This window comes from Peromyscus leucopus, chromosome 1 (genome assembly GCF_004664715.2).
Source record: "Peromyscus leucopus breed LL Stock chromosome 1, UCI_PerLeu_2.1, whole genome shotgun sequence".
Lineage (NCBI taxonomy): Eukaryota > Metazoa > Chordata > Mammalia > Rodentia > Cricetidae > Peromyscus > Peromyscus leucopus.
This window is the reverse complement of record NC_051063.1, coordinates 189,622,073-189,648,573: the sequence shown is the minus strand read 5'-3', so window position 1 is coordinate 189,648,573 and position 26,501 is coordinate 189,622,073. Positions and strand designations below refer to the sequence as shown.

Sequence of the window (26,501 nt, the reverse complement as noted above, 5' to 3'; positions counted from 1 at the left end):
TGGATTAATGTTGAGGTCTTTGATCCACTTGACTTAAGTTTTGTCCACGGAGATAGATATGGATCTACCTGCAGTCATTTTGACATCCAGTTATGCCAGCACCATTTATTGAAGATGCTTTCTTTTGTCCATTGTACAGTTTGACTTCTTTGTCATAAATCATATGTTCATAGGTGTGCAGATTAATAGCAGGGTCTGCAGTTGGATTCCATTAGTCCACATGTCACTTTTTATGCCAGTATCAAGCTGTTTTTATAACTGCAGCTCTATAGTAGAGCTTGAAGTCAGGGATCATGATGCCTCCAGAGGTTGTTTTATTGTACAGGATTCTTTCAGTTGTTCTGGATTTTTTGTTTTTCCATATGAAGTTGAGTATTTTTCTTTCCATGTCTGTTATGAAATGTGTTGGGATTTTGATGGGGATTGCATTGAATCTGTAGATTGTTTTTGGTAAGATTGCCATTTTTACTGTTAATCCTTCCTATCCATGAGCAAGGAGAGCTTTCCATTTTCTGACATCTTCTTCAATTTCTTTCTTCGAAACTTAAAATTCTTTTCATACAGGCCCTATGCTTGCTTATTTAGAGTAACACCAAGGTATTTTATGTCATTTGTGGAAATTGTAAAGGGAGATGTTTCTCTGATTTCTTTTTCAGTCCATTTGTCATTTGTATATAGTAGGACTACTGATTTTTTTAGTTAATCTTTTATCATTCTACATTACTGAAGGTGTTTATAAGCTGTATGAATTCCTTGGTCGAATTTTTTGGGGTCACTTATGTATACTATAATGTCATCTGCAAATAGTGAAAGCGTGACTTCTTCCTTCCTAATTTATATCTATTTTTTTTGGTTTTTTGAGACAGGGTTTCTCTGTGTAGCTTTGCACCTTTTTATGGAACTCACTTGGTAGCCCAGGCTGCCCTTGAACTCACAGAGATCCACCTGCCTCTGCCTACCGACTGCTGGGACTAAAGGCGTGTGCCACCATGCCTTTAGCTATGTTCCCTGCATTCCTGATTGCTCCAAGACCTTTATCATGAAGGGGTGTTGCATTATGTCAAAGGCCTTTTCTGCATCTAGTGAGATGATCATCTGGTTTTTCTCTTTCAGTTAGTTTATATGGTGTATTACATTGACAAGTTTTCATATCTTGGACCACCCTTGAATCTCTGGGAATGAAGCCTACTTAATCACGGTGAATACTTGCTTCGATGTGTTCTTGGAGTATGTTTGCCAATATGTTATTGAGTACTATTGCATCAATGTTTGTGAGGGACATTGATCTGTAGTTCTCTTTCTCTTGCACCTTTGTTTTGCTTTGGAATCATGGTAATCGTAGCCTCATAGAAGGAGTTTGGCAGTGTTCCTTCTGTTGCAATTGTGTGGAACAATTTAAAGAGTATTGGTATTATCTCTTCTTTGAAGATCTGGTTGAATTCTGTCCTGAAAACATTTGTTCCTGGGATTTTTTTTGTTGAGAGACTTAATGAATGTTTCTATTTCTTTAGGGGTTGTTGGTTTATTTAAATAGTTTAGCTGGTGTTGATTTGATTTAGGCATGTAGTACCTATACAGAAAATTGTCCATTTCTTTTAGATTTTCCAGTTTTGTGGAGTACAGGTTTTTGAAGTATGACCTGATGATTCTCTGGATTTCCTCAGTGTTTGTTGTTATGTCTACTTTTTCATTTCTGACTTTGCTAATTTCAATGCTCTCTCTCTGTCTGCCTTTTGGTTAGTTTGGATAAAGGCTTGTCTGTCTTGTTCTTTTTCTCAAAGAACCAACTCTTTGTTTGATTGATTATTCTCATTATTTCTATTTTATTGATTTCAGCTCTCAATTTGATTATTTCCTGGCATCTATTCCTCCTGGGTGACTTTGGTTCTTCTTCTTCTAGAGGTTTCAGGTGTTCTGTTAAGTTACTAGTGTGAGATTTCTCCAACTTCTTCATGTGGGAATTTAGTGCTATGAATTTTTCTCTTAGCACTGCTTTCATATGTCTCATAAGTTTGGGTATGTAATATAATCATTTTCATTGATCTCCAGGAAGTCTTTAATTTCTTTCTCTGTTTCTTCCTTGACCCATTGGTAAATCAGTTGAGCATTATTCAGTTTCCATGAGATTGTAGGCTTTCTGTAATTTTTGTTGTTGAAATCTAACTTTAAACCATGGTGGTCTGATAGAACACTGAAGGGTATTCCAATTGTTTTGTATCTGTTGAGATTTGCTTTGTGGTTGATTTTAGTGAAGGTTCCAAGGGGTTCTGAGAAGAAGATATATTCTTTTTTGTTAGGATGAAATTTTCAGTAGATATTGATTAAGTCCATTTGATTCATAACAACAGCTATGTCCCTTATTTCTCTGTTAAATTTTGATTTGGCAGATGTGTCCAGTAGTCAGGTGTTGAAGACTCCCACTATTAATGTGTGGGGTTTTATGTGTTATTTAAGCTTCAGTAATGTTTCTTTTACATATGTGGGTGCCCTTGTTTTTGGGCATAAATGTTCAGAATTGAAAGTTCATCTTGGTGGTTCTTTCTTGTGATGAGGATGTAATTCCTTTCTTGATCTATTTTGATTGATTTTAGTTTGAAATCTATTTTGCTGGATATTAGAATGGCTACACAGCTTGCTTCTTAAGAACATTTGATTGGAAAGACTTTTCCCAGCCTTTTATTCTGAGCTAGTGTCTATCTTGTAATTGAGGTGTGTTCCTGTATGCAGGAGAAAGATGGGTCCTGCTTTCCTATCCATTCTTTTAGCCTGTGTCTTTTTATAAGTGAATTAAATCCATTGATATTAAGGGATATTAATGACCAGTGATTGTTCATTCCTGTTAATTTTTTGGGGGTACTTTGTGTGTTCTTCTCTTCTTTGAATTAACTGTTATGAGGTTATCTATTGCCTGTGTTTTTGGGGTGCATCTGTTTTCCTTAGGTAGGAATTTTACTGCTAGTGCTTTCTGTAGTGCTGGATAGGTATTGTTTAAATCTGGTTTTCTCTTGGAATGTCTTGTTCACTCTGTCTATGATGATTGAAAGTTTTGCTGAATATTTTAGGCTAGGCTGGCATCCATGGTCTCTTAGTGTCTGCATTGCATCTGTCCAGGTCCTTCTGGCTTTCAAAGTCTCCATTGAGAAATTGGGTGTTATTCTGATGGGTTTGTCTTTATAAGTCACTTGGTCTTTTTCCTTTGCTGCTCTTAATATTCTTTCTTTATCCTCTACATTTAGCTTTTCATTATTATGTGGCAAAGAGACTATTTTAGGGAGTCTATTCTGTTTGGGGTTCTTATAGGCTTCTTGTATCTTCATAAGCATTTCCTCTTAAGTTGGGAACGTTTGCTTCTATGATCATGTTGTATATATTTTCTGTGACTTTGAGTTGTGTATATTCTTCTCCTTCCTCTATCCCTATTATTTGTAGGCTTGTTCTTTACATGGTGTCCCAGATATCTTGAACATTTTGTGTTATGTCTTTTTGGCTTTGGTATTTTCTTTGACTGATGAATCTGTTTCCTCTATTGTATCCTCTACACCAGAGATTCTCTTTTCCATCTCTTGTATTTTCTTGGTTATGCTTGCATCTGTTTTTGCTGTTCCTTTACTCAGATTTTCTATTTCCAGCATTCCTTCTGTTTGTGTCTTCCTCATTGTTTATATTTCCCTTTTCAGGTCTTGAACTGTTTCCCTCACCTGTTTAATTGCTTTTCCATGATTTTCTTTAAGGCTTTATTGTTTTCTTCCAATTTTTTATTTGTCTTTTAATCTTTTACTTTACAGAATTCTTCCAATTTTTTATTTCTTTTTCTCAATTTTTATTGATTTCCTCCACTTTTTTTAGGCTCTTCCTCAATTCCATTCTTCATTTTTTTCTTGAAAAGCCTCTAGCATCTTCATGATGCTATTCTTAATGTTGCGTTCTTCTGCTTCTTCTACCTTGTGATGTTCAGGCCTTGCTGTTGGAGGAGGGCTATGTCTGGTGATGCTGTATTGCTCTTTATGTTGTTGTATGTACCTCTGCCTTGATGTCTGCCCATATCTTCCTCTAATGGGTATAAGAGGTGCCTGTGTCTTAGCAAGTTGCTGTTTGTCCACTTTGTGCTTGTTGTGTCTTTGGCTCAGGGAGCCTTCTGGGTATGACAGACTCACTCACCTCTAGGACCAATGAGAGCTGTCAGAAAGTTTAAATTGCATACCTTAAAACCACCCACATCAGAATTCATTCCTATAATATACCTTAGGTTCATAGAAGTATACATCATTTATGAACTTCCAAAGCCATTTCTTTTACTACCAATAATACCTCCTCCCCACACAGATGAGGAAAATAGGCATACCCTTGTTTGTTTGAGAGATCTGTAAAGAGTTATTGGAACCAAGGAATTTTGCTCTATTTAGTAATTTTTTTTTTTTTTTTTTTTTTTTTTTTTACAAAACGTGCTTCATGGCTGGAGAATTGGCTCAACTGTCTATAACAATTACTGCTCATATATAGGGTTCAAGTTTGACTTTCAGCACCCACTGGGTGGCCATTCACTGTCTCTACAACCCAGAGATTCAAGCCATTGTTTTGGCATCCATATGCACCGGGCATACCAGTGTTGCAGAGTATATATGCAGATAAGACATCCATGCACATTTAACAGAAAAATAGGAACAAAGGAGAGAAACAGAGGGAAAGAAAGAAAGGAAGGAAGGAAGGAAGGAAGAAAGAAAGAAAGAAAGAAAGAAAGAAAGAAAGAAAGAAAGAAGTGAAGAAAGGAGGAACGAAAGACAAACAAAATTATAATTCATAGGGTATCTAAATGGGCCATGAAAATGTTACCTTAATATTTAGTAAGCAATGTTGGCAATTTAGGACCTGTTGGTACAAAGGCTTAAAACAAATTATTCAAAAATAATTAATGGTTTGCATGTGTTTACTTTACTCCTCCTTACATTTACCTTCAGTCTTTCAGCATCTATGTCAAAGATTCAGCAGGAAAAAAGGATAAGCACTGTGTAGTAATCAGAATGGTATCAAGAGGATATTGCACATTTTACTGAAAATAATATAGAACAGTGGTAACTATTAATTTTCTTTTTGGAATAAAAACAAGAAACATGTTCTGGAATGATTGAAAAATCACTCTATGCATGGTAAGCATGTCTGAGAACCTCAAAGAATTAACAAAATGTCAGATCAAGAACTGAAAAGAAAAAAAAAACATGAAGAGAGAGGCTGGAAAATGCTTCTTAATGTGACAGTCTATTTCAGTGCATCAGTTACAAGGCAGCACAAATGGACCCACTTGACAGTGTAACTGCTGTATGACAGAAATAATAACAAATAGGTCAAACCCACCTGTGTACTTCCTGTGACCCAATCTATCACGTCTTCATATAAATGGAGCTGTTGACCATGTGGAAAATATGGGTTAAACTCTCCTATCTTCACCTTGAGTTCAAATCCATTTGGGAAATTCCAAATCTGGAAAATGTCATACTCTGCCTGTAGGTTTTCTCTCTGGCTCATATTCACTTTTTCTCCAACAGGATTAGTGAAATGAGTCTTCCTCAGAAAGGAGTGCAGCTGAAAGAGAGGCAGCATTCTATATTGTATGTGCCCTTCCTTGAAGTCAGAAAGCATATACTGATTTCATCTTAAGGGCAATATTATTGAAGGTGTCCATGAGAGAAATATAATAAGAGGAATAAAAGCAAGTGAATAAATAAAAGTTTCATAACATTCCTAGAATTTAATGTCTTTCATAGGAAACTACCAAACAGCAACCCCGATATACATGCAGACACAAAAATTTGTTAAGAAAAATGCACACACACACACACATACACAGAGATACATAGACTCACATCCATATAGACTTACATACATAATACAGATAAATACAATATGCATACATGTATATATGTCAGACACACACATCAAAATACAGTCAGAAACAGACAGTTATACTAACCCAAACAGACACACAGAAACAGAAATATGGAAAATACAGAGGCTCACAACAAATCCACATATTTATAAACAAATATACATGGGGAGTCATACACATATTGAAACACCCATACTGAGAAACATTGACATATACAAATTTATACTCACAATAAAAGATTGACACACACACAGAGAAAAACAGATATTCATATGTGCAAGCAGATACACAAAACACGCAGTAGTGACATGCAGCTGAACTGAAAAACACACAGGAAAATATACATAAATCAAACACACATACACAAAGACATTGACATGAGATAAATTTTTGCTCAATTCCTCAGATAGATATTCAGATAGACAGATATATACGATATACGCAGCAATGCAGATATACACACAGATACACAGAAAAAAAAGAATCATTCTCCCATACACAGTGAGAACAATTCATTCACAAACATGGATACATGTATGTCCAGAAATACATAAGAGCACCACTGTTACACAGTAATTCATGGGTAATTACTCACAGTGTGCTAAACAAGGTCCCTGAGCCTACACTAGGGCAGAATCAGTTGAGAACACTTGTGAAAACCATCTCATACACTGATTACCACATGTTTGAAATAGATGAACAAGGGCTCATCTTCTTATCATGGGGAGGATTAATTAGGAAGGACTGTTATATTTCCAGTAAGAGAAAAAGTGAAATGATAATCAGGTGTTCTGTAATTATGTTACTGATATTCCTTGATAAATTCTATACTCCACTCCATTGCTTTGACATTAATATTTATATCAGACTCTAGATTTAATTTGTTACGAGGAAATAATTTCAAAATATTCCTATTTTGATTAAATATTTGCTAATCCAGTAAATTGGAGCATCTGACAGACTCTTAAAGGCTATATTGATGGCACATAATTTTATCTAATAGAAAAAACACTACCTTCAAGCAGTTACCATGGTGTTCATTCCCATTATACACATGTTGAAGAAGAATCTCATGGGCAGCATGGACTGCAGTATACACAGCATTATATATGTCATAACTGTCATCACTATGACATCATGTCAATAGTCTGTCCTATTAGAAATTGTAATGAGGCATTGGATGAACAATTCTTCAGTGTCTTACACTTGGAAGCTGGGACCTCACAGTTAAAGTTCATCCATCCGAGCCTTGCAAGGTATTTATCTGTGTATTTCAGAGGGTTTAATGTCTGAACAAAGGTTTCAAAACCAGAAATCTCAGGATGATGGTGTGTAAAAGATAGTGTCCCATGGGATGAGCCAACTGTGCAGTCTCTCGTACTTGTAGTGACATCCCACTGTGATGTGGTCAGAAATATTCCTGTGTATACCTAGAGACTCCCACTTTCAAAAGCTCACAGCTAGAGTACTGTCTATGTCACCATAAATGATAACTACATTTGCAGATGATGTTATGATTTGGTTATAATACACTTCATGTCTTGACATGTACAAATGGAAGTTGGCTGGGATCATGCTTACAAAGGCAAAGCAGACTGTATTTTTCTCCATCTCAGTTCTCAAATGTGAGAGAAATTGGGTACCCTGGTCATTGTCAGAGATGGCCACTCCTATCCAGTTCCAGTTGAAGTGAAGCATCAAAGAGACCATTGCCAGGGGTAGAGCTGTGTCCTTGGGGGCCATCTGATATAGATAGAGAAATTTTTCATGATCACTCAGGATAGGATGGAAAGGTCCATAGGTAAGCTGAAGGATCTAGGACACAGGGAGCATTATGAGGTAGCATGCACTTCTAAGAACTTGTAAACACACTTTCAGCAAAGAGTTCTAAAAAATTTCTTACCTATGATTTTTCCCTCATCTCAACTTCAAAAAGGAAATGAAGCCACATCAATTCTCTGAATAGTACTCTTGAACCACAATGTTTAGCATAATTCCACACACTCTTCTTAGCATCTTGGTATTGTTCCAACAGAGTCACAGTTTCTGGCAAACCCACAACACAAAAGCTCACCTGTTGCCAGGAAGTGGTGGTGGCAGGGTGCTGGTGGCTCACGCCTTTAATCCCAGCGCTCAGGAGGAAGGGACAGGCAGATCTCTGTGAGTTCGAGTCCATCCTGGACTACCAAGTGAGTTCCAGGAAATGCACAAAGCTACATAGGGAAACCCTGTCTTGAAATACAAAAAAAAAAAAAAAAAAAAAAAAAAAAAAAAAAAAAAAACCTCACCTGTTGAGATCTGTAGGCGTCCAGCAATGTCCCAACCAGAGCAGATGTTTCCCAATGTGGTCCTGTAAGCACCACTATACAAGTAGGCTCTTCATTACACTCATAATTAGGGTAAATATCTTGATTTTCTTCAGTTAAAAGCATGAGACTGTATAATTTTGACACAGTCTTACAACCACCTTCAGCCAACTGAAATACTAATGACATATTAGGTAAAAGTTCAGGGTTCCTATTGACTTCATCCATGGAAAAAGTTAAGGCTAATGGAAACTGGATGTTTTCATTTGGTGTTCTGTAAGAGGGTAGGATGGTTATTATGGACAGAGACCTAAAAATAATCCTTTGTAGTCAATAGAAGGACTATCCAGAACTGGATGGTATTCAAAACCAGACCCAAATACTGAATCAAATGTCTTGTGCTGTGAAGTTTGAATGACATAATAAGCTGGATGTGGCAATATTTTATTGTGTTGAAATGTAGTATTATTTTATTTCTATGTTAACAAATAAAGTTTGGCTGCAGATCAGAGGAAATAGCAAACCATTTTAAGTAAAGACAAAAGTCAGGCAGTGGTAGCACATGTTTTAATCTGATCGCTTGGCAGGCAGGGTCTCTCTGTGTTAAAGGCCATACTAGGGAACAGAACTAGGCATTGTGACACATGCCTTTTTCCCACTACCAGTCACAGAGTCCTGGAGGTCTGAACAGACAGGCAGTGACAAGGAAGTGAGGCAGCTAAGCTAAGAGCCAATGAGGGGACAGAACAGCAAGGTAATAAAGGTGCTGGAAAACAGGAAGTTGCACACACTCTGGAAGCTGTTGCATGGTGAGGTAAGGTTAGCTGGACACAGCCAGAGCTGCAAGAGGACAGAGCTGCAAGTGGCTGGACTGCTTTTGATGTTACTGAGTCCGTGGCTCAAGCCTGGTGTGGCTCTGGCCAGAGAAAGAGGCTAAAATTTTTTTTCCTCTGGAGTTTGATTGCCCACAACCTCTCTCTTTTAATTCCAATTTTGGAATATGAGACAAGTAGGTAGCTTTTTTAAAATTCCCTTGGACGTCTACTGTTCTAAGCAGAATTTGTAAGACATTAAGATATTTTAAAGGGAGAAACAAGTTAAAAGACAATAATTTTTTCCATATTAAAATCCCACACTAGTGACTTAACAGCACACCTGAAAGCTCTAGAACAAGAAGAAGCAAAGTCTCCCAGGAAGAATAGATGCCAGGAAATTATCAAAGTGAGAGGTGAAATTAATAAAATAGAAACTAAGAGAATAATACAAAAAATTAATGAAACAAAGAGTTGGTTCTTTGAGAAAATCAACAAGATAGACAAGCCCTTATCTAAACTAAAAAAAAAAAAACAGAGAGAGAAAATCCAAATAAACAAACTCAGAAATGAAAAGGGGGACATAACAACAGATAATTGAGGAAATCCAGAGAATTATCAGGTCATATTTCAAAAACCTCTACTTCACGAAACTGGACAACGTAAAAGAAATGGACAATTTTCTGGATAGGTACCACATACCTAGGTTAAATCAAGACCAGATGAACTATTTAAATAGTCCAATAAGACCTAAGGAAATAGAAACAGTCATTAAAATTCTCCCAACCAAAAAAAGCCCAGGACCAGATGGTTTCAGCTCAGAACTCTACCAGATCTTCAAAGAAGAGTTAATACCAATACTCTCTAAATTGTTCCACATAAGAGAAACAGAAGGGACATTACCAAACTCCTTCTATGAGGCTACAGTAACCCTGATTCCCAAACCAAACAAGGATACAACAAAGAAAACTACATACCAATCTCCCTCATGAACATTGATGCAAAAATACTCAATAAAATACTGGCAAACAGACTCCAAGAACACATCAGAACAATTATCCACCATGATCAAGTAGGCTTCATCCCAGGGATGCAAGGGTGGTTCAACATACGAAAGTCTGTCTATGTAATACACCATATAAACAAACTCAAAGAAAAAAAACACAAGATCATCTCACTAGATGCAAAAAAGGCATTTGACAAAATCCAACACCCCTTCATGATAAAAGTCTTGGAGCGATCAGGAATACAGGGAACATACCTAAACATAATAAAGGCAATTTACAGCAAGCCAACAGCCAACATCAAATTAAATGGAGAGAAATTCAAAGCAATTCCACTAAAATCAGGAACGAGGCCAGGCTGTACACTCTCCCCATACTTATTCAAAATAGTACATGAAGTTCTAGCCAGAGCAATAAGACAACATAAGGAGATTAAGTGGATACAAATTGGAAAGGAAGAAGTCAAGCTTTCCCTATTTGCAGATAAAATGATAGTATGCTTGAGTGACTCCAAAGATTCCACCCAGGAACTGATAAAGCTTATAAACACCTTCAGCAACATAGCAGGATACAAGATCAACTCAAAAAAATCAGTAGCCCTCCTATATACAATGGACAAAGAATGTGAGAAGGAAATCAGAGATGCATCACCCTTTACAATAGCCACAAATGACATAAAATACCTTGGGGTAACACTACCCATGCAAGTGAAGGACCTATATGACAAGAACTTTAAGTCCCTGAAAAAAGAAATTGAAGAAGATGTCAGAAAATTGAAAGATCTTCCATGCTCATGGATAGGCAGGACCAACATAGTAAAAATGGCAATTTTACCAAAAGCAATCTACAGATTCAATGCAATCCTCATCAAAATACCAACACAATTCTTCACAGACCTGGAAAGAAAAATACTCAACTTCATATGGAAAAACAAAAAAACCCCAGGATAGCCAAAAGAATCCTGTACAATAAAACAACCTCTGGAGGCATCACAATCCCTGACTTCAAGTTCTACTATAGAGCTACAGTAATAAAAACAGCTAGGTCTTAGCATAAAAACCGGCATGTGTACCAATGGAATCCAATTGAAGATCCTGACATTAACCCACTCACCTATGAACATATAATTTTTGACAAAGAAGCCAAAAGTGATCAATGGAAAAAAGAAAGCATCTTCAACAAATGGTGCTGGCATAACTGGATATCAACATGTAGAAGGCTGCAAATAGTTCCATATCTGTCACCGTGCACAAAACCTAAGTCCAAGTTGATCAAGGACCTCAACATAAATCCAGCTACTCTGAACCTGCTAGAAGAGAAAGTAGGAAATAGTCTTGAATGCATTGGCATAGGAGATCACTTCCTAAATATAACACCAGTAGCACAGACACTGAGAGAAACAATCAATCACTGGGACCTCTTGAAACTGAGAAGCTTTTGTAGAGCAAAGGATACAGTCAACAAGGCAAAGTGACAGCCTACAGATTGGGAAAAGATCTTCACCAACCCCACAGGTGACAGAGGACTGATATCCAGAATATATAAGGAACTCAAGAAATTAGACATCAAAACGACCAACAATCCAATTAAGAAATGGGCTATAGAACTAAAGAGAGAATTCTCAACAGAGGAAACTCAAATGGCTGAAAGCCATTTAAGGAATTGCTCAACATCCCTAATCATCAGGGAAATGCAAATCAAAACAACACTGAGATACCACCTTTCACCTGTCAGAATGGCTAAGATCAAAAACACTGAGGACACTTTATGCTGGAGAGGATGTGGAACTCGGGGAACTCTCCTCTACTTCTGGTGGGAATGCAAGCTTGTACAACCACTTTGGAAATCAATATGGTGCTTTCTTAGAAAATTGGGAATCAATCTCCCCCAAGATCCAGCTATATCACCTTTGGGCATATACCCAAGAAATGCTCAATCATACCACAAGAGCACTTGCTCAGCTATGTTTATATCAGCATTGTTTGTAATAGCCAAAACCTGGAAACAACCTAGATGCCCTTCAACTGAAGAATGGATAAATAAATTGTGGCACATATACACAATGGAATACTACTCAGCAGAGAAAAACAATGACATCATGAGGTTTTTAGGCAAATGGATGGATCTAGAAAAAATCATCCTGAGTGAGGTAACCCAGACTCAGAAAGACAAATATGGTATGTACGCACTCACAGGACGATACTAGATGTGGAACAAGGATGACTGGACTGCTACTCACATCACCAGTTAGGCTATCTGTAAAACAGGACCCCAAGAAAGACACGTGGATCACCCAATGATGGATAAATGGATGAGATCTACATGAACAGCCTGGACATGAGTGGGATCAATGAATGGTGAGGATCGAGGAAAGAGAGCTGGAGATCCCAGCTGGATCAAGAACAGAGAGGGAGAAAAAGGAATAGGAGAACATGGTAAATGAAAAACACATGAGAAAAGGAAGAAACAAAGTGCTAAAGAGGCCCACAGAAATCCACAAAGATACCCCCACAAAAGACTGCTGGCAATGGCTGAGAGACAGACTGGGACTGACCTGCTCTGGTGATGGGATGGCCAAACACCCTAATAGTCCTGCTAGAAACCCTATCCAAGGACTGAGGAATTTGGAAGCAGACATCTACAGCTAGGCCCCCAGGTGGAGTGCTGGGAGTGTGATTAGCGAGAAAGAGGAGGTTTTATATGAGCAAGAATTGTTGAAACCAACGTTGGATAAAGCACAGGGACAAATAGCCAAATGAATGGAAACACATAAACTATGAACCAAAGGCTGAGGGGCCCCCAACTGGATCAGGCCCTCTGTAGAGGTGAGACAGTTGATTGGCTTGATCTGTTTGGGAGGCATCTAGGCAGTAGTACCAGGTCCTGGGCTCGGTGCATGAGATAGCTGTTTGAAACCTGGGACTTATACACAGACGCTTGACTCAATCTGGGAGGAAGGAACTAGACCTGCCTGGACTGAGTGTATCAGGTCGATCTCAGTCCTTGGGGGTGGCATTGATCTGGAGGTGGTGGGAATGGGAGGTGGCCTGGGGGGAAGGGGAGGGGGGCAGGAAGGGGGAGAACAAAGGAATCTGTGGCTGTTATGTAGAACTGAATAGTATTGTAAAATAAAAAAAGAAAAAATGGGAAACATTTTTACAATGGAACAAAATTGGTCTTTTTTAATAACACATTAGGTAGTCTGAAAAAGGAACAATTAAATGAGAGGATAATTATTGTTGGTGGTATGCATATAACATCAATTATGAATGTTATTTGTTTAATCATCCTTATTATTTTATTAAAAATTTTGTTTAATTTAAGTGCCAAGATAAAAGCTTTAGAAAAATCTGTAAAATGATTTATAGAGAAATTCAGACCCTGAGAAAAGAATTTAAAGGTGAAATTATTTCAGGATTGACTTATATGGTTACAGAGAGACAGCATGTTTGCAAACAATCAAACTTAATCTATATGGTAACCTTACAGGAATTACCTGCTCAAAGGCATGTACAAGCTAACTGGACTCCAGTGGAAATGAGAGATTAAAGGAAGCTATAGTATCATATAGCATGCATTCTCCACTTGTAAAGCAAAAGTTAAACTCATGGCAAACTTGTAATAGGATTACTCCTCAGCACTGGAAAGAATTGTTAATAGCTGTCCTAGAGTCTGGAACATAATTACAGTAGAGGACAGGGTTAAAGGAGGAGGCTATGACAATAAAAAGCCAATGTAGAACAAGAGGTGTGGAAATTTACCAGGATCAACTGCTTGGATAAGGTGAATGTGCTAATATACAAAGATAATGTTTATATGATAACCAAACCTTAATTCTATGTCTCATGGCAGCAATGAATTCATAGAACAGAATTGAAGAAGCAGGAAAAATATTGAATCATTCACAAAAGGTCTATAGGTTCCCATAGAATCCTTCACAGATTTCTTACAAAGGCTGTCCTCAGCATTATATAGAATAATACCAAATTCAGAAGCTGGACAGATAATAATTGAATGATTGGCTTTTGAGAATGCAAATGCAGCATGCAAAAGAATAATCAGGCCATTGAAAGCAAGATCAGCACCCTTGGAGGATTGGATCAGGGAAAAAAATTAATGTTGAGTCTCATGACCATGATGATATGTGGATACAAGTGATTTCAAAACCTTTGAGGGAAGAAAAGTAGGAGTTTTGGTTGTTGTAAACAAAATTATTAGAAGGGGGCATATAAAAAGGGTATTCCTAGAAAGAATGTTTATTCAAAGAACAATGGCCATCCTCCCCTGGACTTCCCTTCTGGACCAGAGGTGAGTATCCCGGCTCAGCCTGGACCCCATCCCTGGATACCAGCCACTTCGGGAAGACCTGCCCAACAAGGAAGTTTGGTGAGAAAGATCTGTGTGATTCACTGCAGAAGTTGATGCAGCTGGCTAAAGCAGGTGATTGTCTACAGAACTGGATATATGATATGGCATTGCTTTATGAGGAACTGAAGGAGAGGCAAATATTTGCAGTTAAGTTTTATGCTTCCCTGTATGGAGTGGACTATAAGTATCCATGGTATGTCTCCTTGTATTTGGGGCTCTGATAAAGCAATGAGTGAGAGGAGTAAAGTTAGGAAGGGGAGATTCCTGTGTTCCATTGGCAACAGGGTCAGAGGTAGAGAATTGAGTGCCCAACATGTAGTCTGCTGCTGAGATGGGGAAGGGAATGAGAGATTGGATTTGTTGGAATGGAGGGGAAAGTAATGATCTGCAGTTAGTCTAATAATGTGCAATATTTAATGGAACACGTGATGAAAACCATACTTGATGTGTGTTTATAACAGAGGCTGCAAGAAAGTCCTATGATGCAACTTGTATAGCACGGTGAGAATCATCTGAGTACTTTTATTTAAATATTTACTTATGTTTTGCTAATTGACTATTCAGAAAAGTTTTACTGTTTTCACATGTGCTTTGAATATTGTGGTTTCTTGGGCAGATGAACAAATGTCTGTTAACCACAGATAAAGCACCAGTGACAGAGCAAGTCAATTATTCAACCCAAACATACACTTGTCAATCAAGACTCTACCCTTTCTCATGACTGCCAACAAAACTCTTTATAGGCCATTTGCATGGTGAACTCCCCAGGCCTCTCATTCTCTTAGTGTCAGCCTAGTCTATCACCTGTTTTCATAACTGTTTCTACATTATCCCAGACCCCAAAGGGTCAGAGTATTCGATCTCTATCAGAGACATCAATGGCCACTAGATTTCCAGGTAGGCCACCCATCCTTGAACATCCCCCACTGTCGTTGTTCCCCCCAAACCCATCCATAACCCTCCAGACCACAATGCAACAGACCCAAAATACTAAGTGAGTCTCTGATCAACTGGAGAACATGTAGGACTATAATATGTCCACATTGGAGGCCCAACTCTATACTATCTCACATTATGGTGCTCAACTCTATCTATAATCACAAATCCCTGTGCATCAGAGTTCTCCAGCCCCAACCTGGAAAGAGTCCCCTGATGGACCAGAGGCAAATTCAGACACCAGAACTTTTTCCTCCAGTTCAAGTGGAGGTGTTTTAAAGAACCTCAGGTCAACTGGATGGAAAAAGGAGAAAACAAAAACAAAGGAACAAAACATTCAAATAAGATGAACATAAAAATAAGCACTTGGCTTATATTCATCACAAACTTAGAATCCTAGACACAAGTGTAAGTATATAGTCAACAACGACTGAGGCAATATGTCACTAGCAATGCCAGCTATCTTACTACAGTAAGTACTGACAATTCCAACACAGTTAAGTAGAATAAAAAAGACCTTAAAACCAACTTCTTGGAGATGGTTGAGGACCTTAAGTGAGAAATGAAAAAAAAAAACCCTGAAAGAAATAGAGGAAAAGACAAATAAAACAGTGTAGAAAATGAGTAAATTCTTTAAAGAAGGTGGGAAATCAGTTGAAAGAAATGAATATAAATTTAAGAACTGAAAGGATGGAACTTGAAAATGTCATCCTGAGTGAGGCAACCGAGACTCAGAAGAATAAACATGACTTGTCCTCACTCATTCGGGGATACTAGATATAAAGCAATGAATAACCAGAATACAACCCACAGCTCAGAGAAGTTAGCTAACAAGGACAAACCTAAGAGAGATGCATGAATTGCCCTGGGAAAAAAATAGATGAGATCTCCATGAATAAACTGAATGGGGAAATAGCAGGCATGGGATCAGGGATGAGAACATGAGGGAACAGAAGGTTTCAGCTGGAGCATGAACAGAGTGGGAGTGCAATGAAAGAGATACCAAGCTAGAGGGAGATATCATGGGGACAGAGAGAAACTGGGTGCTAGGGAAGTTCCCAGGATTTCACAAAAATGACCCCAGCTTAGACTACTAGCAATACTGGAAATGATACCTGAACATGACCTACCCTAGTAATCAGATTGGTGAATACATAACTGTCATCAGAGAGCCTTCATCCAGTAACTAATGGAAGCAGATGCAGAGAACCACAGCCAAGCACCAGGCCAATCTCTAAGAGTCCAATCAAAGAAAGAGAAGAGGGATTCTATGAGCAAGGAGCATCATGATCATGATGGGGAAATCTACAGAGACAAACAAATCAAGATAAATTTTAGACCAATACCTGTAGATATTCCATGGGAATCAACTAGGCCCTCTCCATAATAGAGGCAGTTGTTTACCTTGATCTGTTTAAGGGGCCCCTTCTCAGTAGGATCAGGGTCCATCCATGATGCATGAACCAGCTTTATGGAGCCCACTACCTACAGTTGGATACCATGCAAATCCTTCATGTGGGAGTGGGGTGTTGGACTTGCTTCAACTGAATGCACCAAGCTCTGCTGACTTCCCATAGGAGGCCTTACCTTGTCAGAGGAGGGAATGCAGAATGGGTTAGGAGGGAATGCTGAGGGCGGGAGGAGGGAAAAAAGGGAGTCTGTGGTTGGTATGTAAAATGAATAAATTTCTTAATAAAAGAGACTTGAAAATGAATTAGAAACAATAAAGAAAACACAAACTGAGGGAATTCTGGAAAAGGAAAATCTAGGTAAGTAAACAGGAACTACACACATCAGCATCACCAACAAAATACAAGAGATGGAACAGACAATCTGAGGCATTGAGATATGAGAGAAAAAATAGATTCAATTATCAAATGTTAGATCCTAAAAATCCTTGACTCAAAACATCCAGTAATACGTGAACACTATGAAAAGGCAAATAATAAGAATAATAGGACTAGAAAAAGGAGAAGCCTATCAAGGTGCAAAAAAAATTTTTAAAACTCCAAATAGATTGGAACAGAAAAAGGATGCCCTTGCAAAATAATCTAAAGATTAAATATACCTAACAAAGAAAGAATATTGAATACTGCGATGAAAAAGTTGTAGTAACATTTAAAGGCCAACCTTATCTGAATTTCATCTGACTTTTCAATGGAAACTATAAATGCCAGAATGATGTGGTCAGGTGTACTGCAAATGCTAGGAGATCACAGATGACAACCCATACTACTATACCAGGTAAAATATTCAATCAATTCTCATGAAAGGAGAAAATAAGATACTCCATAATAAATCCAATTTAAACAATATCTACCCACATATACTGTTCTACAGAAGGTAATAGAAGAAAAACTGACACTAGGAAATTTGAATTCATCCATGGAAACACAGGATAAATAATTTCTTACCAGCAAAGCAAAGAAGCAAAACACACACAAGTGCCACCATCAACCTCAATATTAAAAAAAAAGAAAGTAACAATCATTGGTCATTGATATATCAGTGTTATCAACTTCAAAATAAAATGAGACAGACTAACAACAGTATTGATGTAGAAAGAGTATTCATCCTTCTTCTGGAAATAATAAATATAGCATAAAATCGAAATAGTCATGCCTCAGAGTTAATGGCTGGAAAAATATTTTAAGCAAAGTGAACTAAAAAACAAGATAGTGAAGCCATTCTAGCATCTAAAAAAATGCACTCCTAACCAAAATTAACAAAAGGATATGAGAAAGGGTACTACATATATATCATATGAGAAATCCACATAGATAACATTTCACTTCTTAACATCTATGCTCAAAATGGAAGGGCATTCACATTTATAAAAGAAACATAATTGAAGCTTAAATCACACATTGATTATCATACATTGATAGTTGGCAATTTCAATATCCCACTCTGTCCAAAGGACATGTCATCTAGACAAAAGTTAAGCAGAGAAATACTCAAGCTATTAGACGTTATAAATCAAAAGACCTAACAGATATCTACGGAACATTGCACTCAAACACAAAAAGTATTTCTTCTTTTCAGGACCTCATGGAACTTCCTCCAAAACTGACCACATGATTGGTCAAAAAACAAGTCTCAACTGTTGCACGAAAATTGAAATACCCCCTGCATCCTGTCAGACCACTACAAATTAAACCCAAACATTGACAATAAGAGAAAAAAAACAGAAAGCTTTCAAACTCATGGTAACTGAAGTCTTTCATGAATGAATAAGGGATCCAAGGCACGAACATGGAAATGAATGACTTCTGAGAACCAAATAAATATGAATATAGAATACACCAAAATTTATGGGACAAAGTGTCAGTGTTGGTAAAAGAAAAGTTTGTTTATCTAGCTGTTTTACCAAAAAAAGAAATTGGAGAGAACAAATACTAGCAATTTACAATTCACTTGAATGCTCTAGAACAAAAAGAAGTAAGCCCATCCAAGAGGAATAGAACCTATTATAAACAAACTAAGGTGTAAAATCAATAAGATAGAAAAAAGAGAACAATAAAAAAAGATTTGATCTAACAAGAATTGGTTCTTTGAGAAGAGGAACAAACTCTTATCCAACATAATGTAAAGATAGACGGAATATCCAAATAACAAAATCAGAAATTAAAAGGGAGATATAATAATAGATATCAAGAAAATCTGAATAATCACTAGATCACATTTGAAAACTTGTAATTAAAAAATTGGAAAAGCTAAAAGAATTGCATGATTTTCTCAATAGATACATCTTACCAATTTAAATCAAGATCAAACAATTGAAATGCACCTGCAACTCTAAGGAAATAGAATCAGTCTTCACAGTTTCCAAAACAAATCAATCCCAGTGCTAGATGGCTTTAGGATAGACCAGATATTGTACCAGATATTACAGTATAACCTGTTTTCTTCAAATTATTCCACAAAATATAAACAGAAGAATGATTGCCTCTTCACTTTATGAAGCCACAGTCATCTGATACACAAACCACAAATAATTCTACAATAAAAGAAAATTACAATTTCCCCTTATGAACATAGATGTAAAATACACAAATAATTGCAAACTGAATCCAAGAACATATCAATAAGATCATCCATCATGACCAAATAGACACTATCCCAGATTTTGAGGGATGGTTCAACATATGAAAATCACTGAGTGTAATCCACTGTATAAACAAATTGAAAGAAAAACACCACATGATAATCTCATTAGATGCTGAAATAATGTTTGACAAAACCCAACAACTTTGATGGTAAAAGTCTTGGGGAAAGTAGGAACACAGCGAACATATCTCAACATAATACAGGCAATGTACAACCATCCTATAACCAAAATCCAAGTCAGCAGAAAGAAACTCAAAGCAACCCCACTAAATACAGGAAGAAAACAAGGCTGTCTGTTCTCTTTATATCTACTCAATATAATATTTGAGATTAAGAGCAGTAACACTGTTGAATTAGATCATGAGGTACAACTACACACGTACAAACACGCACACACATTGCTACACACAGAGATACTCACATCCATACAAAAATACATACATAATACAGCAACATACTCATTTACACACATTCCCATACATACTAAGACACACAGATAAACATGCTGTCACATCCAGACAGAGAGATGTATACACCAAAATAGACACACAAAAAGAGAAACAATCAAAATATACCCAGGCCCACACAAACATACATATTCTCAGAAAAATACACAGAGGGAGAGATACACAGATACAAACAACCACACTGAGAGACATTGAAAGAGACAAATTCATGGCCACATGCAAAGACATACCAACAGACACACCCATATACACCAACACAGACATATGGATGTGAAACACTATACAGATACATGCAAAATACCCCATAAGCATATGAAGACACATACACTGACAAGTACACACAGACAGATACACAAGTAGACACAAACCCACGTATATGTAAAGCAACACAGATATATACACAGACACACAGAAACACACAAACATACCTCCATATACAGTGAGATGCATCCATTCACATACATGAATATGCATGTATGCACCATACTGAATCACAGCACAGTTTCACTCTTAATTACTCCCCAGTGCCTAGAGTGGGGGCAGAATTAGCTAAGGACACTTGTGAAAACCATCTCCTATGGTGATTAAAACATATTTGAGAATTAATAAATAAGGGCTCATCAGAGCCTCATAAGAGAAGTAATGACTAAGTGCTGATATGTTTTCAGTATTAGGATGGACTGATGATATTTGGTTGCTTTGTAATATAATCACTGATTTTCATTGATAAATTGTTTATTCCACTTAATTGGCTTTGCCTAGGAGACTAAAACCAACATCTACATGTACTTCCTCAGAAAGAAAATATGTTCAAAAATCTTTCCATTTGGTGATTATTTCTTAATACACTAGATTTGCACATCTGAGAGACTCTTAAGCACTATGACATTGATGACACCAAATATCATCCAACAGAAGAAACACTAACTTCATGAAGCTAATATCAGGTTTTTTCCTATTGTGAATTGGCTGATTATCTTCTTGCTGATGAGCATCTCATGCAGGGCAAGGAACACAGCATACACAGAATTGTATACATCATAACTTCCATCACTAATGGCCATGCCAATAGTCTGGAACATTGACCATTCCAATGAGGCATAGGATGAGCAGTTTTTCAGTGTCTTACACTTAGATGCCAACAGTTCACAGTTAAATTTTATTTCCCAGCCTTGCCAGGTATTCATCTGAGTATTTGAGATGGGTCAATGTCCAGATCAAAGAATTAAAACCAGAAATCGAAGGATTGATTTGTGCAAATGCTAGAGTCCCAAGGGATGAGTCAAGTGTGAATCTTCTCTTACTTGTAGTGACATCCAACTGTGAGGTGGTGACTCATATTCTCTGTATACCTAAGGAGTCTCACATACAAAAGCTCAAAGCTAGAATACTGTTTGTGTCAGCATAAATAATTACTACATTCATGGATGGTGTCATGATTTGGTATAATACACTTCGGCTTTTGACATGCTGCCAGGGATCATGCTCACAAAGATGAAGCAGACTGTATTTTTTCCATGTCTCTTCTCAAATGTGAAAGAGATTGATAGCTGATCATTGTCTAAGATAGACAGCCCAATCCAGTTCCGGTTGAAGTGAAGCATCAAATAGATTATGGCCAGGGTAGGATGTGTCTTTAGGGCCATCGGAATAGATATGGAAATTGATCATGATCACACAGGATAGGATGGAAGGGTCCATAAGTAAGCTAAAGGAACTAGGACACAGGGAGTATCATGGTGAATCATGCATTTCCTAAAATTTATAAGCACCGTAAACACTGTTCTGCTAAATATTCTAGAAAATCTCCTTCCTTGGTACTTCTTCCCTCATCTTGGTTCCACAAGGAAATGTGGAAGTCCATCAAGTCTCTGAATTGTACCCTTGCACTACAGAGTTTTACATAAGTGTGAGCCAGTATCCTCCTCACACACTTCTAGATTCTGGGAATGGTAACAGTGGAGACAGAATTTCTCTGAAAATCACCCTCAAAAAATCATCTGCTGGGATTTGTAGAAGTCTAGGATATCCCAATGATGACAGATGCTGCCCAATAACTTCATAAAGTTCATGAGAGTTCATCTCCCATAAAAAAGATGACACTTGCATTTTCCACAGAGAGGGCTCTCCACTCTATATATTGTTAGCTTGCTCAGAAGGTAAATTCAAGGGCACAGTCCTTGACCAAACAATAAACTTGATCTTGAATTCCTTTTGAAATTATAGCAATTGACATGTGATGCATGAGCCAAGTTTCTGGTAATTTTGGGAAGAATAATAACTCCCATATCTTCTTACTTGTTTCATATCATCTGAACAATAAACATCAAACTCAAACATATTCTTTCATTCTGAACAATTCACGCACAGTTAAATACAATCTATTTTCCACTTAGAAATTGAATCACTGTGGTATTTTTATGAATAAATACAAATGTTTATCTATACATTTTTTAAAATAAAAAATATCTTAGAATATACTTTATTACCACATGGAAAAATGTCATTTAAATTTTAGTACCAGTCAACCCAGAATTGGAGAGTATAACTTATGAATCTCAAACACAACTCCTGCACACTAAACAATAAGAGAACATTAATGACTTGAGCTGTTTACTGTTGCTACTGGACTAAAGTGCTATGTTTGAAAACAACTATCAGTAATATACAAAATCAAAACGTATATTATATCCAAATTGGTAAAATATAAAGCTATAACTAGTAAAATTACAGAAAGAGAAACATAAGAGGTAAATATAAGTGTCAGAGAATAAATACTTAGACACAAAAGAAGAACGCATGCTTCTTAAATAATGTTAGAGATGTGCTTGTATGTAAATATTTTCAAGTGTAGCAAGTATCATATGCCACAGCTGTCCTCAAGCAAGTGACAATGAAAGTAAGAAGTCATATGAGGGAAGAGGAGGTTCTGTGATTGGTTAGTCAGGTGAATAAAAAATTTCTTAATTAAAAAAAAAGAAGTAAGAAGTCACCACTCTTAGTTACAGCCACACTTTTAAGAATGCAAACATATCATTTAAATGTCCATGTGTCTTTGGTGGTATTTTTCTCTACTCTTCTCTTGCCACATCTACCGCTCAACTTACTACTCATTTCATTCCTCTGTCTAAGCAGTTTCCTTCTAACTTTCATATGTTTGGATGTGTGTATATAAGATTAATGAGACAGTGTGTTATTTTCTTTATATTTGTTTCACATGGGAACCCATCCTTAGATCCATTAGGCCGTAATTGTCAAATAATACATGTGGTGATATTTTATTTATTCTTAAATGTGATTTTATTTATATGTTAATAAATAAAGTTGTCTTTGGGAGTCAGAGCTAATAGCAAACATTTAGCAGAAGTCTGGCAGTGGTAGGACAAGCCCTTAATCCAATCACATGGCAGGCAAAAATCTCTGTGTGTTCAAGGACACAGCCAGCATAGTGATACACACCTTTAATGCCAGTACCAACCACAGAAAATGGAGGTTTGTATAGACAGGCAGTAATGAGGAAGTCATGTGATTGAGTTAAAAACCAATGAGAAAGGTGGAACAGAAAGGCAAATAAAAAGACAGGTCACACAGGAGATATCTTCATTATGTGTAAATAAACCTGGTGAGGATTTCTCTGAATTATAATAGGTCTAAGAGAAGTCAGGACTCAGTATACTTTTTAGTTTAACATCATCTTTGGTTTCAATCATTTATGAATTACTAGAATCATTTGTCTAAATTTCTCTAAAATCCATGTATATGGTTTAGTGAAAAATCACTGTGTATATATTTAAGTGTGGTAATTCATGATACAAAACTTTCAAATTCTAATAATGCATGGCAAATAACAATAGTGAATCTTTGTACACATGAAATAAAATCACAAAATTTAGCTGAAGTCTTTTCTTTACTTCCTCTTTTTTTTAGAATCATTGTGACAGATTCCATATCTAGATATTCTGAATAACAGTGAAATAAACTAGGCAGACAAATATATATGTGCTATGGTGACTCCCTTGCTTTCAGAAGGTTTCATGAAAGGTGTGGATGGACCATAAGATATTCCTACATTTACTGACTGAAGTAGCTATATGTGCTTACCACAATGGAGCCCTAGGATTCAACTCACCCTAGAAACATTCACTGTTTATTCCAAATCTACATACTCATTCATTTATTGTAGGTCAGATTTTTAGTCGACATTTATCAAAATGATAGGGAAATCCCATCTTTACTATGGTTTTCCCTTTATATAGCTAAAACAATTGAGTGTATTTTATTACTCATGTTGTCTTTCACAATTTGAAAAAATTAAAGTTAAAATCTAACACTGGTTATGAAGAAGTCAGCATTTTTAATATTTTAGTTGTTGGCCATGGACGTTCTTTAAATTGCATTAACCACATAGAGGTATGTTCCATTTTCCCTAATTGTTCCATGACTTTTTCAACTAAGTGGTGTTGTATTCTTTCAAGGCTTTCTTCATCTCATGGGATGATCATATGTTTTTTTTTTTTTTAGTTTGTTTATGTGATAGATTATGTTAGTTAATTTCTTGTATGGAAACCATCCCTCCATCTCTGGGTTGAGGCTGACTTGTTCATGTTGGATCATATTTTTGATGCATTATGGATTTTGTTTGCTTTGAATTTTATTGAGTATTTTTGCATCTACTTTCTTAAGACAAATTGGACTATAATTCTCCTTTTTTGTTCCTATATTTAGGAGATCTGCATATCAAGGTAACTTGACTTGTAAATGAATCTAGCATGTTTCTTCTATCTTTTGCTTTGTGGAGTAAATGTCTTGAGTATTGGTGATAGCTCTTCTTTGAAAGGCTGCAATATATTTTATGACTGGCTTTTTTTGATTGGGAAACATTTAAAAAAGCTTCTATTTTACTAGGGATTATAGGTCTATTTAAACTGTGTATATGATCTTGAGTAGACTTTTGTAGAGATATATTGAGAAAATGCTGTTTATTATAGATTTTCAATTTGGTAGAACATAGTTTTTTAAAAGTATTTTACTTATGGTTCTCTGGATTTCCTCAGTGTCTGTTCTCTTCCCCTTTTAGTTTCTGAATTTATTTAATCTCTATTTTATTTCTGTGACTTTTACTTAGTGTGGATAGTGATATGATAATCTTGTTGATTTTCATCAAGAACCAACTCTTTGATTCCTCTTTTCTTCTATGTATAGAGCACTTTGTTTCTATTTTGTTGACTTCATCCCTGGGATTGTTAAATTTTTGTATCTACTCCTCTTGGGTTACATTGTTTCATTTTGTTATTGTTCTAGTTTTCAGGTATGCTGTATTGTTCTTAGTGAGAGATCTCTCCAACATTTTTATGTAGGCACTTAGTGATATGAACTTGCCTCTTGGAGCCACTTTTCTTCATGTCCCACAAGAAAGAAGATGAGGAAGTCAGATGGGGAAGAACTAGATGGATAAGAACGAGATGAGAGAGAAAGACCAAGATGGGGCAGAACTAATAGTCTTAGAGGGAACAGTAGAATGAAGTAGAGAGTATTGGGCAAGAAAGGAGCTAAGTAAGAGAGCAAATGGAAGGCATGTAGACAGAGAGCTGACTCAGAAGAATAAAGTGTAGAGACTAAAGAGCTCTGTGTACATTGATCTATCAGAGAATCTCTCAGATTAATCCACCACCAATAGCATGTCTTCTGAAATTCTGGATAAATGCAATTCAGGGGCTGGATCCCAATAGCATTCATTACCTGGTGCTTGTCATGATAACCATACTAATCAGAAGAGTAATTACCCAAGTACATCCAGAAAGAGAGGAGTCACTTAGAGGAGGCTGTTCAGAGTAGAGTCAGTTTCCCTGAGGATCATAAAGATGACCTCCGAAGTCTTCAGCTACCAAGTGGACCTAATCAAAGGGTGCTGCAGACCCCACGGACATGGTACCTCCTGGAGTGTTGAGTAGTTGGAGTAATACCTTACCCCAGTCCCCTAAGAATATTTTTCAACCCATCGATCAGAAGAAGTCTAAAGAGAAGGAGCTTCTGATAGAACTTACAGGACATAGCCTTGAGATAAGAGGCATTTCAGCCAGCTCCAGTCAGTTTACAAGCTTAGATAAAGAAGCAACAGACTATTTTTCAGGCTCCCAGAAAAATGTAAGGAAAGATTTAAAGGTCCCCTAAGGGCCTCAGACCTGGTGGGATGGTTTCCTTGGCAGACTATGATAAGTGGCAAAGATTCTAACTTTTCCCTTCTAGGGAGAAACATGCTGTTATTTCATTCAGGGCCTTACAAAGAAATAACACACTATTATCACACTACTTGACCTCCTGAGAGTGTAAACTACAGCTAATGAAGTCTACTAAGTCCTCTGAAGTGGCAGCCTCCTGCTACAAACAGCCTTTTTTTTACTATGACTTACTGGAATCTAAAAGGATAACTTGAGCCATAAAATTTCTAACCTGCTCTGGAGATAGCCCTGGAGCTCCATCGATTCATTTAATAACAATACAAGCCTCAAAGCCCTGCTTGAGACAGTTTTAAAACTATGGCAATTTCCCAGCATTCCTAAACTAATTCTTTTGCTCTCCTATCACTGTTTTACAAAAGTGTCTGTTTTTCTTTTTCT

General features: G+C 36.9%; 1 pseudogene; it reads right to left on the bottom strand.

The window, feature by feature from the left end:
• The window catches only part of LOC114688834, a 55,831-nt pseudogene that overhangs the window by 13,669 nt on the left and 15,661 nt on the right, over window positions 1-26,501 (bottom strand).